The sequence below is a fragment of the Elephantulus edwardii genome, unplaced genomic scaffold, assembly GCF_000299155.1.
Source record: "Elephantulus edwardii isolate Elephantulus edwardi_28Jun2011 unplaced genomic scaffold, EleEdw1.0 scaffold00099, whole genome shotgun sequence".
NCBI classification, from domain to species: domain Eukaryota; kingdom Metazoa; phylum Chordata; class Mammalia; order Macroscelidea; family Macroscelididae; genus Elephantulus; species Elephantulus edwardii.
Genome location: NW_006399849.1, coordinates 11,450,882 through 11,465,606, shown reverse-complemented (window position 1 = coordinate 11,465,606; position 14,725 = coordinate 11,450,882).

The following is a 14,725-nucleotide window of genomic DNA, read 5'->3' as shown; positions in this document are numbered from 1 at the left end:
CCTAAGTGAAGTCCTTGCAACAGATATGACTGACAAAATCTAGTTTCTTACTAAATAGCCTTTATAAATCAATAAGGGAAAAAATCAAACTTGTCATAAAAGAAAGGGGGTGGAGGAGAGATACAATAGGTTTACAACCTCACTCTATTTAAAAGACAAAAATCAATCTAATGGAAAGGGAGCTCTGGTGGCCTAGGCAAGGAGCTGCGCCGTAATCCTAATGGCACATCCTTTGAGGCCATCAGCTGCTCTGCAGGAGAAGGATGGGAAATTTCCTCCTGTGAGATTAACTGACTCTAAAAACCCACCAGAAGGTCAGCTGGGTGGGTTCCAACTCTATGGTACACACACAACAACAATGGAAAGTCATTGCTTTTCCTATTGGGTTGGAAAATACTAGAAGTTTCTCCCAGGGTCTGGAGAAATAAGCATTTGTATATTGCTATTGAGACTTTCCTTGACCTTCTGCTGGAAGCGCTTCAGGTCCTCCTCACTTTCAGTGAGCAAGGTTGTGTCGTCTGCATAATGTAGGCTGTTGATGAGTTTTCCTCCTATCCTGATGCCACATTCCTTCTCATAAAGCCCAGTCTCCCAAATTATCTATTCTGCATCTAGGTTGAAGATGTATGAAGACAGAATGCATCCCTGACACACTCCTTTCCTGATTTTGAGCAAGGCAGTGTTTCCTTGCTCTGCTCTGAGGATTGCTTCCTGGTCCAAGTATAGGTTTCACTAGTGTTCAATATGAATTGAAGCTCAACATTAAGAAGACAAAGATTCACATCACTGGACCAGTTGGCAGCACCGTGATAGAGAAGAGATTGAGGTTGTTAACAATTACAGCTTGCTTAGTCCACAATCAACACTTTTAACACCGGCAGTCAGGAAATTAAAAGATGAATTCCATTGGGAAAATCTGCTGTCACGAACCTTTCCAGGGTACTAAAATGCAACTATATCTGTCTAAAAACTAAGGTGTGCCTAATGCAGGCCATGGTCTTCACAATTATTTTCTATGCACTAGAGAGCTGGACAATGACTAAAATTGACAGGAGAGGAATCGATATGTTCAAGTTGTGGTGCTGGAGAAGAGACTGCTGAGCTTTTTCCCCTCTTGAATTTATTCAACTTGGATGAAAACACATGAAGCTTGAGATAAGTCAATCTCTTCCCCATGGTTTTTCTACCTTCATCCTGTCTCACTCCTTGTCTTATCTTTTGTCCTACCGCCTGTTCACATGATGTCTCAATGGTGATCCATTCCACCTATGTCCACCTCTCTGTGTCTACAAGAAACCCAGTCTGACTCATCATTTCATGAATTAACCCTATGAGAAGCAATGAGAAGGTAAACCAGAACTCCATTCCCAAGGCCTGTTCCCATGACAAGGGCCCCCATCATGGCCTCCTACTGGCCCCATGGTGAGTGCAATTCACCTTCTATTGTCAACTTCTCCTCACTATTTTTGGAGCTCTAATTAATTGATTTCTTTCCATCTTGTTCCACAAGTAACAGAAACTAACCCTGGATAACTTAAGCCCAAAGAGAAGATACATTTTAAAGAGAGATGGATATCTCAGGAAATTCAGTCAGATCTTCAGAGAAGCAGGAAGTCCTGGGTAGAATCACCTCTGTCTTTCCTACATATAGATTCCATTGTTTCTCTGCTTCTCATCCACACACTTGGTGTTTAAGTGTCAAGCAGTACAGCTCGAACTCAACTCATTGTAGTTGAGTTAGAACCAACTCATAGGTGACTCTTTGATGGGTTTTCAGAGGTTTTAAATTGCAAAATTAAAAAGTCCTTTCTCCCTCAGTGCTGGTAATGAATTTAAGCCACTTGGCTATGGGTTGGCATTGCAACTTCCTATTCATGATACCACCAGTATTCCTATCCAGCTACACAGAAAGACTCATTTGCTGACTCCAAACTTCAATCTCAGATTTTAGGGAATGAGTTTCAGATTAACTGATATTGAACCAACTATCCCCCTTTGTTTAAGCAGAAGCAGATTTTGTAGCAGTAGTTGCATGAAATTATTTTAAATTTAGGCTTATTTTTGAAAACAAAGAGAGGGGAGTGTTTTTTAAATGTATGTAAGTGAAACAAAGCATGTATTAAGAAAACTGACTCACTTGGTTTTGAATCTTTATTCAAATACTTAATCATTGGATAATATTGAGAGACTCACCTCATTTTTATGTCCTTAATTTCCTCACTGATGGAATAGAGTTTACTACTCACTGCATAGGGTTAACTTTCCATTTTCATTTGCAAGAGCGTGTTTGTGAGCATAAAATATTATCATTACCTTAAGGATCCAGTTCACACTGTGTTCTCGGTAAATGCTAATGCTCTTCTTCCTCTGTTTAGGCCCTTGCTAAGCCCAACTGAGTTTTCTATACAATTTTACCATGACATTCACTTGATTAAAACCCTTCTATAACTCAGAATAAAATTCAGCTCCTCAAGACAACATAAAACCTTTTAAAGAAACACTGAGCTTCTGTTAATAGTGATGAAACCATTTGGGAAAGAATGGTGGTAATGGTGAACATAATGTTCCTTTCCAAGGAGTCTCCCCTCCCAACAACATACACAAAGTATGTGAGATGATGTTTCAGCATCCTTGCTTCTAAGGAGAACTCTAGTTGTACTTTCCCCAAGACTTACCTGTTTATTCATTTGGTCGTCAATGGGTTAGTCAGTACTCTTCTCCTGTACCACAACTCAAAGGCCTCAATTCTTCTACTGTCGTCTTTATTCATTGTCCAGTTCTCAGATGTAAAGAAAGACTGTGGCCTGAATCAGGTGCACCTTATTCTTTAAATTGACATCATCATTGCTCCTCTGTAATTTGGAGAGGTCCCTGACAGCGAACTTGCCCAATGCAATACGTATCCTAATTTCCTGGTTGTTGGTACCAAGGGTGTTCATTGTCAATCCAAGTAAGATGAAATATTTGACAACATCAATTTTCCCCCTCTATCATGAGGACATCATTCTTGGAAAGAGATCAAGATCCTCATTGAGATGGCTAACACAATGACTGAAGCAATAGGCTCAAGAAGTATGTGAGAGATGATGTGGATGGCACAGAATAGGGCAAGCTCAGATCTTTTCTTCATAGAGTCTTTATGAATTTCACCCAATTCGACGGCACCTAACAACAATAACAACAATGGTGAATGACATGATGAACATAATATCATGAAAGCATAAATGAAAGACTGTTAAATTGACAAATATTTATACATAGACACATAACACAGAAACTTTCAAACTTTAAAGAGCTCTCTGTTCTCCTTTCTGTTAATTTTCCTATTAAACCCATGTGTCAGTTATAACAAATGACTTGCTGGTCCCATTATTTGTGGTGTTCTCTTTTCCCCCATTTTTCTTCTCCCTATCCAATCCCTTATATCTACTTAATTTTTACTCCTTCTTGCGAATTCTTATCTTAGGAAAATATTCCCTAACCACTACTTCCGCTCGTAAGATAGTACTAGGAGCTCCTCTATATCCTCCTGGGAAGAAACTCTGCTTAGCTTTCTTCAGAACCAGTCAGCACAACATCAAGAGTGTTAGGGATGATGCATTTCAAGACAACCTTACACTACTAATTGCTAAACGGTTCTCTCATCTCATCCCAAATCCTGTGGTAGAGATAAAAGTCCCTTCTCAGGATTCCTACCCAAGGATCTTGATTTTTAACCTGGGGCAACTCTTAAAATCTGAAGACTTGAGTCAGTCTCTCTTCCATATTCTCAAATTTACATCCCCAACTCTTTACTGAACCTCGGGTGATAAAGTCCCGATAACACTTGTCACACCACAATGTCCTCTAGTGTACTGGTATTCTTCTAAAAGTTTGTTTCTGGAGTGGGTCACTTCCAGATTTGCCCAAGTGACTTAAATTATACAACTTAAAGCCAAGAACAGAGACCAGGAGATATCCAGTTTTATGATATCAAGTCCAATGCAGCTCAAGAACTAATTTATCCACAATTCTTTGAACAAAGCAACTTGACAGTAACAGTAAATGTGGCTGATTCTTATTGAGGGTTTATTTTGTGTAAAGTTCCAGTCTAAGCAATACATATGCCTTTTCTTATTGAACTCTAACATTTATCATGATTAAGAAATTTAATTCAATAGCTCAATAGAAGAATAAGCTAGACTAGAATACAATAAGGTTTCAAAGTATAACAATATGATAGCTGTGGACCCATATTTCCTTTCTAAATTAGGAATAAATTTGTGTGTGTGTGTGTGTGTGTGTGTGTGTGTGTGTGTGTGTGTGTATGAGAGAGAGAGAGAGAGAAATCAAATCAGATCTGACTGTTACAGGAGGAGATTGTACCTCCTTCTCAAGAGGAACATCTGGTGAATTTCAACCGTACACCTCTGGGATTGCAGTGCACCTTCTTGCCACTAGGCCACCAGAGCTCCCTAAACAGTTCTTAAATTGTTGCTGTTGTCATGTGCCGTCGAGTCGCTTGCGACTCATAGCGACCCTATGTACAACTGCCCTAAACTCCGCTCTGTCCTGTGCCAATCACATTGTCTCCGACACTCCCATCCTAATTATCCCAGTCTCTGAATCAATCCACCTCATAGAGGGCCTTCAATTTTAAAACTTAATCATCAAACTTCATTTTATAAAAGGGAAAAGAGGATTTTCAATCAAGAGATACTTGAGGGTATGGAATAAGAGTTCCACTTCTAGGTTCTTTTTCTTAGGCAGTCTCTTGGACATAAGATGTCAGAAGCCATTACACTTTTGCTTTCTCCTTAATTTTTTTTTTTCATTCCCTGAGCACAATGGTAAAATAGACTTCGCATCTTATAGACCTTGGCTGTAACTCTTACATAGCAAGATTATATGTACTCCACGTAATCCATTGATTAATAGAACTCAATCTAATATCAAAGCAGAAAATGTGGTAAAATCTTGTTCATTTATTTAACATAATTCCCAAATTTCCTGCTCCTCTATTTTTAAAAAGGCAATAATTGCTTCTTTCTGTAGCTAAACCATGAAATTAGAAGCGATCCTTGGTTGGGTTGGTTCTCATCTAAAGAAGAGCTCATACAGCCTAGTGACTTTCTGGAAGCATTAATCAGCAGACTAACAAGTTAAAGAAGCCCTCATTCACATCAACTCTTGTAACTACTGTTTAGTGTGGAGAAAAAAAGCTTTGTCCACCAAACCTTTCACCTACTCTTAAAGAGCAGGAGGACCAGGGGCTGTCAGCCAACTTCTTGGAACATGCTCCTCCATGGAAATTTCTGCCTACTGAACTCAAAGTTTGCCTTGCTTGTTCTTAAGCGCGATCAGAAATCTGAACACTGACTGTGTGGTTTCCCAGAAGACTCAGAAACATGCTTGATGTGGGTATGGGTTGGGGACAGGGGAATTCTTGTGGCCCAGAGGCTAAGGAGAGTTCCAAACACAACAATACGGTTTGGCAGAGCCTAAGAACATCATGCCAAGACCTTTCCCTTCACTTTTAATCCCATATGCATTTCAAAGAGAACTTAGTCCCCATTTCACAAATGAATGCATGTTGGTCACCAATGCATAGTGGTGTCTGCACTGGGAACAACCATATACAATTCCCCATCATTTCCCACCTTCTATCTCATTGTTTATGTATCCACCAAAATCCCATTTTCATCTCCACCAAGTGTCTTCCATCAACACTTCACTGTAAACACTTCACCCACAGTAACCACTGCTGATGACAACATAACTGACTGGTAATGAAATGACATTTGACCATATACACAATTTTGAATTTTTTAACTATTTATTTGTATATTCTCTCTCTACATCATTTCATGTTGTTGTTATATCCCTCTGATTCAGAACTGATTTATAACAGACCCTCTAGCAGATTTTCAGAAGCAATTTAATCTCCTGGGAGGGGATGGACCACCTTTCTCCGAAAGAGCAGTTGGTGAGTTCGAACCTCATGACTTTGAGATGGCAGCACAGCTTCTTGCCACTAAGTCTCCAGAGCAATCTTTCAATACCCTTATTAGAAAACTGTTTACTTGTAACCTTCAAAAGGCAAACACTATTACACTACTGCAATGGAGAACAAGATCATCGTGGCCCTTCGAGGTCTCACAGTGGGGAACTGTATCAATCAGGGTTTGGTGCAGAAAACAGAATCCACTGTAGATATTTCAAACAAAAAAAGACATAGGGCACTTCAAAAATTGTTTGGAGGAGAAGAAGCTGGAGGTTATCCTGAGACAATTTATTTCAAGGATATAAAATTTTAACTGCAATTCAAAAGTAAGGAATATACTCCTGCTACTATGAAGTCCTTCCATAACTGGTCCAAGTCACAAAGCCCATATCGAGGCATGGAGCATGGAAACCAGCCCTCACATTGATTTGAAACACTCATATCTGTATGGCCTTGCTTATCAACAAGAGAACTGGATATATTCTCTTAATTTGGGAAAGAAGAAAGGAGAAGAGGAGAGCAGCCAAACAGTTCTGTGCTTTACACATCAAACCACACCAATCAGGCACATGTTAAACATTAAGCCTCCACTCTCTCCTCCAGTTGATAGCTGGTAAATCAAACGATAGTCTATGCCTCTGAGAGCCCAACGGTGAATAAGGATTACAGAAGAATAATTGATGCTTTTGAACTGTGGTTTTGGAGAAGAGTATGGAATATCTCATGGACTGCCAGAAAACAAACAGATACGTCTTTAAAAAGATGTAGCCACAGTGCTCCTTGGAGGCAAAGATGATAAACCTTCATCTCACATATTTTGGGCATGTTGCTAGGAAAGGTTATTCCCTGGAAAAGGCAACATGTTTGGAAAAGTGTAGGGATGGAGAAGGAGTGGAAGACCCTCAACAAAGTAGATTGACACAGCGACTGCAGTAATGGGCTCTAGTGTGTCAGATAATATGAGGATGGCACAGCATAGGAGAGAGCTCAGACCTGTTGCTCATAGGGTTGCTATGAGTCATACTTGGCTCAACAGCACCTAACAACAAGAATATAGTCTACAGTAGACAATTTTCTCTGGAGCTGGTCTGATCTTCCCTTGTCACATCTTTTTCAGCTGTAAAGTCTTGATGTATCTTTGAAGAAATAGTTCAGAATTGTCTTTATCCTTGAGGCCTTTCTTCTATTAATATACAAACCAGATTTTCCTTCCTTTATGAAGTCCCTGGGTGATGCAAACACTAAGTGCTTGACAACTTGGTGGTTTGAACCCACCTGGAAGCACTTGAGAGATAGACCTAGTGATCAGTTTCTGAATGGTGACATCACTTTAAGCCGATGGATCAGTTCATCTCTGCATACTTGAAGTCACTATGAGGATCTACAGCAACACCCCCTTCCTTGAACTCTCTCCCATGGAAGCAGAGATAGATGCTAATCACAATACCTGCCATGCTTCATTACACACCAGTCTCATTCTTCTAGACTATCAACTGCTTGAGGACATAACATGGCATGTAGCAAACACAATAAACAAATGTGGGGTGAAAGATTTAACAAGGCTAAGGTTATCACAGGTTCAAGGTGCTGATGGGAATTCTAGTGTAGCCCATTATCCTAGTTCAATTAGCAATAAATTAATGAGTGAGTTCTCCTGTGTTCATCAAGGCTGAAATCTTGGATAGGGCAAGGCATCCTAGCTCTGGCATCAATTAGGTCAATTGCAAGACATTGCAGTAAATAGTTGAATCGAGTAACCTAGGCAAATAACACAACTTCACTTGCTGAAACTGAGGTGGATCTGAAGTATTTGCTGTAAAAGGTCAAGGACTGTAATCTCCAATGTGCATTGAAGCTCAGCATGAAGAATACAAAGATTCACACCAGTGGGCTAATTGATCAGTGTCATGATAGATGGAGAAGAGATTTAAGTTAACAGTTTCAGCTTACTCAGCTCCATGATCAACACTTTCAGCATCAGCAGTCAGGAAATCAAAAGATGAATTGCACTGGGGAAATCTGCTGTCAAGGACCTCTCCAGAGTGCTCAAGAGTAACACTATCAGTCTAGAGATCAAGGAGCACCTGATTCAGGCCATGATCTTCACAATCACTTGCTATGCATCAAAGAGCTGGACAAAAAAGAAAATAGAAGAGAATTGATGCCTTTGAGTTGTGGTACTGGAGAAGAGTGTTGAACATTCCATGGATGGCAAGTGAACAAACAGGTTTATCCTAAAGAAGGTGGAACCAAGTTACTCCTTGGAGGCATGGATTTTGAAGCTCCATCTCACATTCTTCGGGCATGTTGTAAGGAGGGACCGGTCCTTGGAGGAGGACATCATGCATGGAAGGATGAAGGGTCAGCGCAGGAAAGGAAGACTCTGGATGAGATTAATTGACACAGTAACTGTAGTAATGGGAGTAGGTATGTCAGAGTCAGTGAGACTGGCTTAGGATAGGAGAGTTCAGAGCTATTGTGCATAGGGTCACTATGAGTTGCAGGCAGCTCAATGGCACATAACAATAGTCGGGGAATTCAGATGGCTCAGTGGTAAGAACTGCACTGCAATCATAAAGGCATGCAGTTTAAATACACAAGCTGCTCTTCAGGAGAAGGATGGACAACCACCTCTTATGTCATTTACTGCTTCTGAAAACTCCCTGAGAGGTCAGCTATGAATCAGTTCTGACTCAATGGTGCACAACCACAACTTAAGCAGAAAATCATTCAATATCTCTTTCAAGATTATACCTATTTCCATTAGTATTGCAATTGATTAAAATCAGATCAGGAAAATAAGAGAATGTGCTGACCAACAATAACTGAAGAGTCAGCATTGACTTTAGGCATAACGGTATCCAGCTGACACCCACAGTCATCAGGATTATCTCCCTTTGGTTTGCTTTTCCTATACGGCATTTATTTTCTCCCTAATTTCCTGGTTTTGGTGACAAAGGTGATTGCCAAAGTTTCCATTTATGCTCTACCCCTTTTATAATCTCAGTACAGATAGAGAAACTCTTTCTCAGGCCTTCCAGTAAGATGTTTCAGGACTAACTCTGACATGCCCCTTCTGAATCCTGACAATTCTCAAAAATGTTAATAGGATAGTAAAGGATGCAGGCCAGAGTTCTGTGTCCACCCCTGAAAACAGAAGGCCTATATTGAAAGACCAGGTTGAGTGTGAAAAGAGATGATTCTTAAGAGGAAAATTGAAGTCGTGTTACTACAAAGTAGAGGTAGAGATGAAGGGGGGAAACCCACAGATGTTCCCACAGTGCATGTTTGGTAAGTCTTTGTCTAGAAAGCCTCAGTCTCTAAAGAGACTTTCAGCTTCTCCAGGGCTCAAGGTCAACGACAAATCCACAGCCATGATCAGGGTGCTTCTTGATGAGCTGCCCAGTGGGAACTTGTGCAAAACAGAAAAATTTGACACCATTTCTATGTTTCAGTTGATTTCGGGAGAGAAAGCAAAAACCCATCAGTTTTGGGTCTTGAGTAATAAAATGGAAGTAAGAGGGAAGAGGAAAAACGCTTGGGACATAAATGTAATGAGCAACAGAGAGCAATTAAAAAGGAAGTGGCTTCCTCTCGTTTGTCAGTCCAGCCTTGTGAGGAACAAGAGAACTACCTTTTCTGGAGCCTCAGCTGCTCTGCGGCCTTCCCAGCCGCCCCCTTGGGGAAGAATGAGGCTTTAACAACCAGCATGGTGTCAGGCTGGCTTCCACCCAAACCCGAACAGTGCCCCCATTGAGGGACCCCAGGGCAGCCCTGGATGCCTCTCCCTTCTCCTTCTCCCCTCAATGGGCTATTTGTGGTGCTAACAAGGGCTGGGAGACACACTGCCCATCTCCTACGAGCTACAACAGCTGCAGGACTCCTCCGAAGCTTCGCAGAGCCCCCTCCCTACACATCTCTGCGAAAAGACCAACAGGCTGGATGCTGGAATCAGGAAGGGATCTTCCAAGAGTGTCTTCGATGGGAAACAAAAATATTCCTTAGTTCTCCCTTCCCTCCCAGGCTTCCCACCCTTACACACCATCTCTTGGTGGTTCCTTACCCAAAATATTTGTTACCCTGCCTTGGTAGTACTAGGTCACATTTCTTGCTAACCTTTCAGGCTGGGAGAAATAAGAAAGAAGGAAAATCTTCCTCTAAAACTGAGCCTTTCCACTTCCAGCCACAGTCAAACATTCAACCTGCCAATATTTTTGGTCCATAATCAAGCACTTCACTTAGTACCCAGGGGCCATTTTCATGGGATAAAAAGGCTTTTAATTTAAGAGATGTAAGGTGATCTCCTGCTCCAAATCTTTTTCTCCAGGATCTTCTTACTGTCTATTAAATCTCTCATTCTTGTATTTTGTTTGTTTGTTTTTAGGTTCAATCAAAGCCTAGTGACAAGAAGCTGTTGCTGCAATCCCGAAGACACACGGTTTGAATCCCCCAGCTGCTCCACAGGAGAAGGATTGGCAGTCTCCTCCCGTGCAATTAACTGTCTCTGAAAACCTGCTGGTGGGTCAGCTGTGGGCCTGTTCCAACTCAACAATACACAGCAACAACAACAACAGGCTCAATCAAGAACAATCTGTATGAACAACAGTATATTCTTTGGAAGGAATATGCTAAATACAAAAACCTTTGGAATCCAGATGAGGAAATCCTTTTAGTCATTAACTTTGGGATGGTTTGTGAGTGACACCATCTTTTTCAGGGTATCACCTGGCATAAAGGGAAGTAGAGACACATCTCCAGAGGCAAACTTTGCTTATTTTACACTGGAAAGATCCTGAAGAATAATCCAAGAGTTGTACACTTCATTTCCTCCATAACCTTTTTGTCTCATTCTTCTTTCTTCAACATGAGGAAAGTAACCTCCTCATAAGCCCAAGACATTCCATTTTTGAACATATGTAATTCATCAGAGTAGTCTTCCTTATATCAACCCTCAAACAAGTTCCCTAAAATGTTCCAACATTGATCCTGGTCTTGCCCCAAAGCTATAAAATAAACTCCCAGAAAGCCTTAATCCTTCTGATAGATGTTTGGACTTGACAATCACTCTTGCCTCTCCTGAGTCTTTCCCTTTTGACTAACTTGTATTTCCTGCAATAATTCAATGTAAGATGTAGTATTCTTTTTAACACCCTGGTCGACCCTCTAGAAAAACTGACTTATGTTGGATTTTCTTAGAAATATGGAACTTGTGAGGCTAGAATAGTATTTGAGCTACCCTGAGAACTTCATCACAGTTTGGCTTGTTTCTTTCATTTATCCCAGTTGTTTGGTTTCATGACTCTCTATCAATGTGACAAAAGTGCTTATGGAAGAGCAGCAATGGTTTGAGAATAACTACCAAGCTTTGGCAGTATAATTGTTGAAATAAAAGTTCTCATGATCTTTTAATATATTCCTTTGGACATGTTATCAAGAGGAACCAATTCCTGAAGGACAATATCCTGAAAGAGTAAGACCCTCAACAAGGTAGGTTAACACAGTAATGGCAACAATTGTCTTATTTTTGTTGTTATGTGCCACCGAGTTAGCTGTGACCCATAACGACCCTATGTACAGCAGTTCTGATGCCTGCCCTGTGCTGAGCCAGTCTCACTGATTCTGATACACCTACTCCCATTGCCCCAATTACTGTATCAATCCATCTCATCCAGGGTTGTCCTCTCCTATGCTGTCCCTCTACTCTTATATGATTTCTTTCTTCAAGGATCAGTCACTCCTGGCCACATGCCCAAAGTGTGTGAGATGGAATTTCAAAATCCTTGCCTCCAAGGCGAAACTTGGTTTCACTCCAAGACAGACCTATTTGTTTTCTTGGTGGTCCATGGCATGTTCAAGACTCTTCTCCAGCACCACAGCTCGAAAGCACTGATTATTCTTCTGTCATAACTTAGTAATTGTAGCTCTGTTATACATAGCAAGTAATTGCAAAGACCATGACCTGGACCATGTGCACCTTATTGTCTAGACTGACACTGTTGCATTTCAGTACTCTGGAGAGGTCTCTTGACAGCAGATTTTCCCAATGCAATTAATCTTTTGATTTCCTAACCACTGATGCCAAGAGTGATGATTGTGGAGCCAAGGAAGCTGTAATTGTTAACAACCTTAATTTCTTCTCCGGTTATCGTGGTGCTGCCAATGGCTCGATAGTGAGAATCTTTGTCTTCATCATACTAAACTTCAACTCATATGAAAGATTACAATCCTTGACTTTCTGCAGCAAGCACTTCAGGTGCTCTTCAGTTTCAGCAAGCAAGATTGTGTCACCTGCATCTTCCTCATAAAGCCTAGCTTCTAGAATGATCTGTTCTGCATATAGATTGAAAAAGGTGTAGAGACAGGATGGATCCATGATTCACACCATTCCTGATTTTGAGCCTGATTCTGACTGCTTCCTGGTCCAAGTGCACAATCAAGTGTTCTGGGATTTGAAGGTGCACTTGATTCAAGCCATGATCTTTTTAAATCACTTGCAATGTGTCTGAGAACTGGTGACAGAAGAAAAAAAATCTGTGCCTTTGAGTTGTGTTGGAGAAGCACACTGAATATCTCATAAACTGCCAAAAGAAAAAGAAATATGTCTTAGAGAAAGTTCAGCCAGTTGTTTGGTGCCATTCAGTTGAGTACAACCCATAGAGATCCTATGAACAACAGTTCTGAACCCTGACCTATCCTGTGCTATCCTCAGACTTCCTGGCACACTAGAGCCCATTGCAGTAGTCACTGTATCAAACTACCAGGTTGAGGGTCTTCATCTCCTACACTGACCTTTCTGAGCATCATGTCCCTCTCCAAGAAATTGTCCCTTCTAAAAATATGCCTGACATATGTGAGGTGAGGCTTCATCGCCTTTGCCTCCAATGAGCAATCTGGCTGCGCTTCCTCCAAAGCATACCTGTGTGTTCTCTTGGCCATCCATGGGATGGTCAATACTCTTCTCAAACATCACAGCTCAAAAGCATCAATTCTTCTTGTGTCATCCTTAGTCATTGTCCAGCTTTCAAATTCATAACAAATGATCTGAAAGACCATGGCCTGAATCAGGTGCACCTTAGTCCTCAAACTGACATCCTTACTCTTCAATAATTTGGAGAGGTGCCTAACTGCAGACTTTCCCGGGGATTTGGTGACTTATTGGATGATAAAATGATAGACATTAGAACTGGCTAGTAATATGTGTTGGAGGTATGGTGGCCTAGTACTGAAGAGTTGTACTGCTAACCCAAAGGCACATGAGATTTACAGCTTCTAAAAATGCACTGGAAGGTTAACTGTGAGTCTGTTCCATGGCAAGGAGGTTAAGTAATAATTTTCAGAACAGTGCCTCTATAATTATCAGAACATTACATGAGAATTTGAACAGAGTTTTTGAAAGGAGAGTGCCAATGCCCTTTTGAAGGTCTTCACCTTCAAAGCTAAGATCTAATTTATTTTTATAATAAAAGGTCCTACGAAGGGGAACAATATTCTGATGGGCCTGGATTCCCTTAAGAATGGATTTACTTGAGAAGTTCTCTTTCGGTTGTTTACTCCATAATTATATGAGTCCAAACTCGAGCCTAGTTGTGACTTTTTTTCCCCATTAGAAATTCTAAATAAGTGACATGTTTATTCTTGTATTATTAGCCAATCCATTTTTCAGCTCACACTCAGCCTCTGTTAGACATGAATAGGGGGAATGGTTTTAGGAAAAACATCTGATTGAGACATGCTTGCATATTTCACATAACTTTGCCAAAAGAAATATCTGCCTTCAGACTGTGAGATTTCCACCCTGGGAGATCTCATATCTTAATATTTAAAACTTGGATATGGAACTGGAGCTAGTTTTATTAAAATAATTCTTAGAATGGTTCCATTTTCCCTGGGAAATAAGAATACAGCAGCATCTCTTTGGGCAGGGTTTAGAGAACTTCAGAAATATTCACAGACAAAATTTGCATGTGTCAGGTATTGTCATATTGACAGGGTTGATGATAATTTATGAATTTGTTTTAGAAAAGCCTGAACAGAGTGTGCATATTTTAGGCAAGAAAGTTGCTTTTTAATAATAATAACAATAAACAACTCCCTTAAAGGTCAAATGTCTGACTTGTTCTTAAAGCATAACCCATCTGTTTCTGAGTGTGATTATTGATAGGATTTCAAGGTAGTAGTATTATAAAACAGGTAAAATTTTTGTTACTTCTTCTGTACCCATTAATCTTGGAAGCTTGCTTAATATAAAAAAAGATAATAATTCTGACCAAACCAATTCAATGTGAACTTAAGGAAAACATAAAAATACTTCTTTGTGCCCAATAATAAGGTGTTCTTTAATGTGAAGAATGTCTGTTTGGAAAGCAAGACAGCTCTCCCATCTCCAGCGTTTGTTTTTATTACAATAGTGTGGTTTAGAACATGACACTGTGAGGTCTCTGACACTGAGTTTCAGGACTTTCTATCTGAGCTTATCAATTTCACTGTCACTTTTATCAACAATTTGTGTGAAAATGAAGAAGGTGTATTTGAAAGTTTGTAGATAGTATAAATTATGCAAGGTTTTGTAAACCAAATCAGACTTTCATGTGTTAGATTGATAGACCAAAACTAAGTGGATAGAGTTTTATAAAAAATGAATATTTATCTCCTTGTCAAAGATCAGTTGACCATAGATAGATGGGTTGATCTCTGGATTCTCAATTCGATTCCATTGATCTATGTGTCTGTCATTGTACCAGT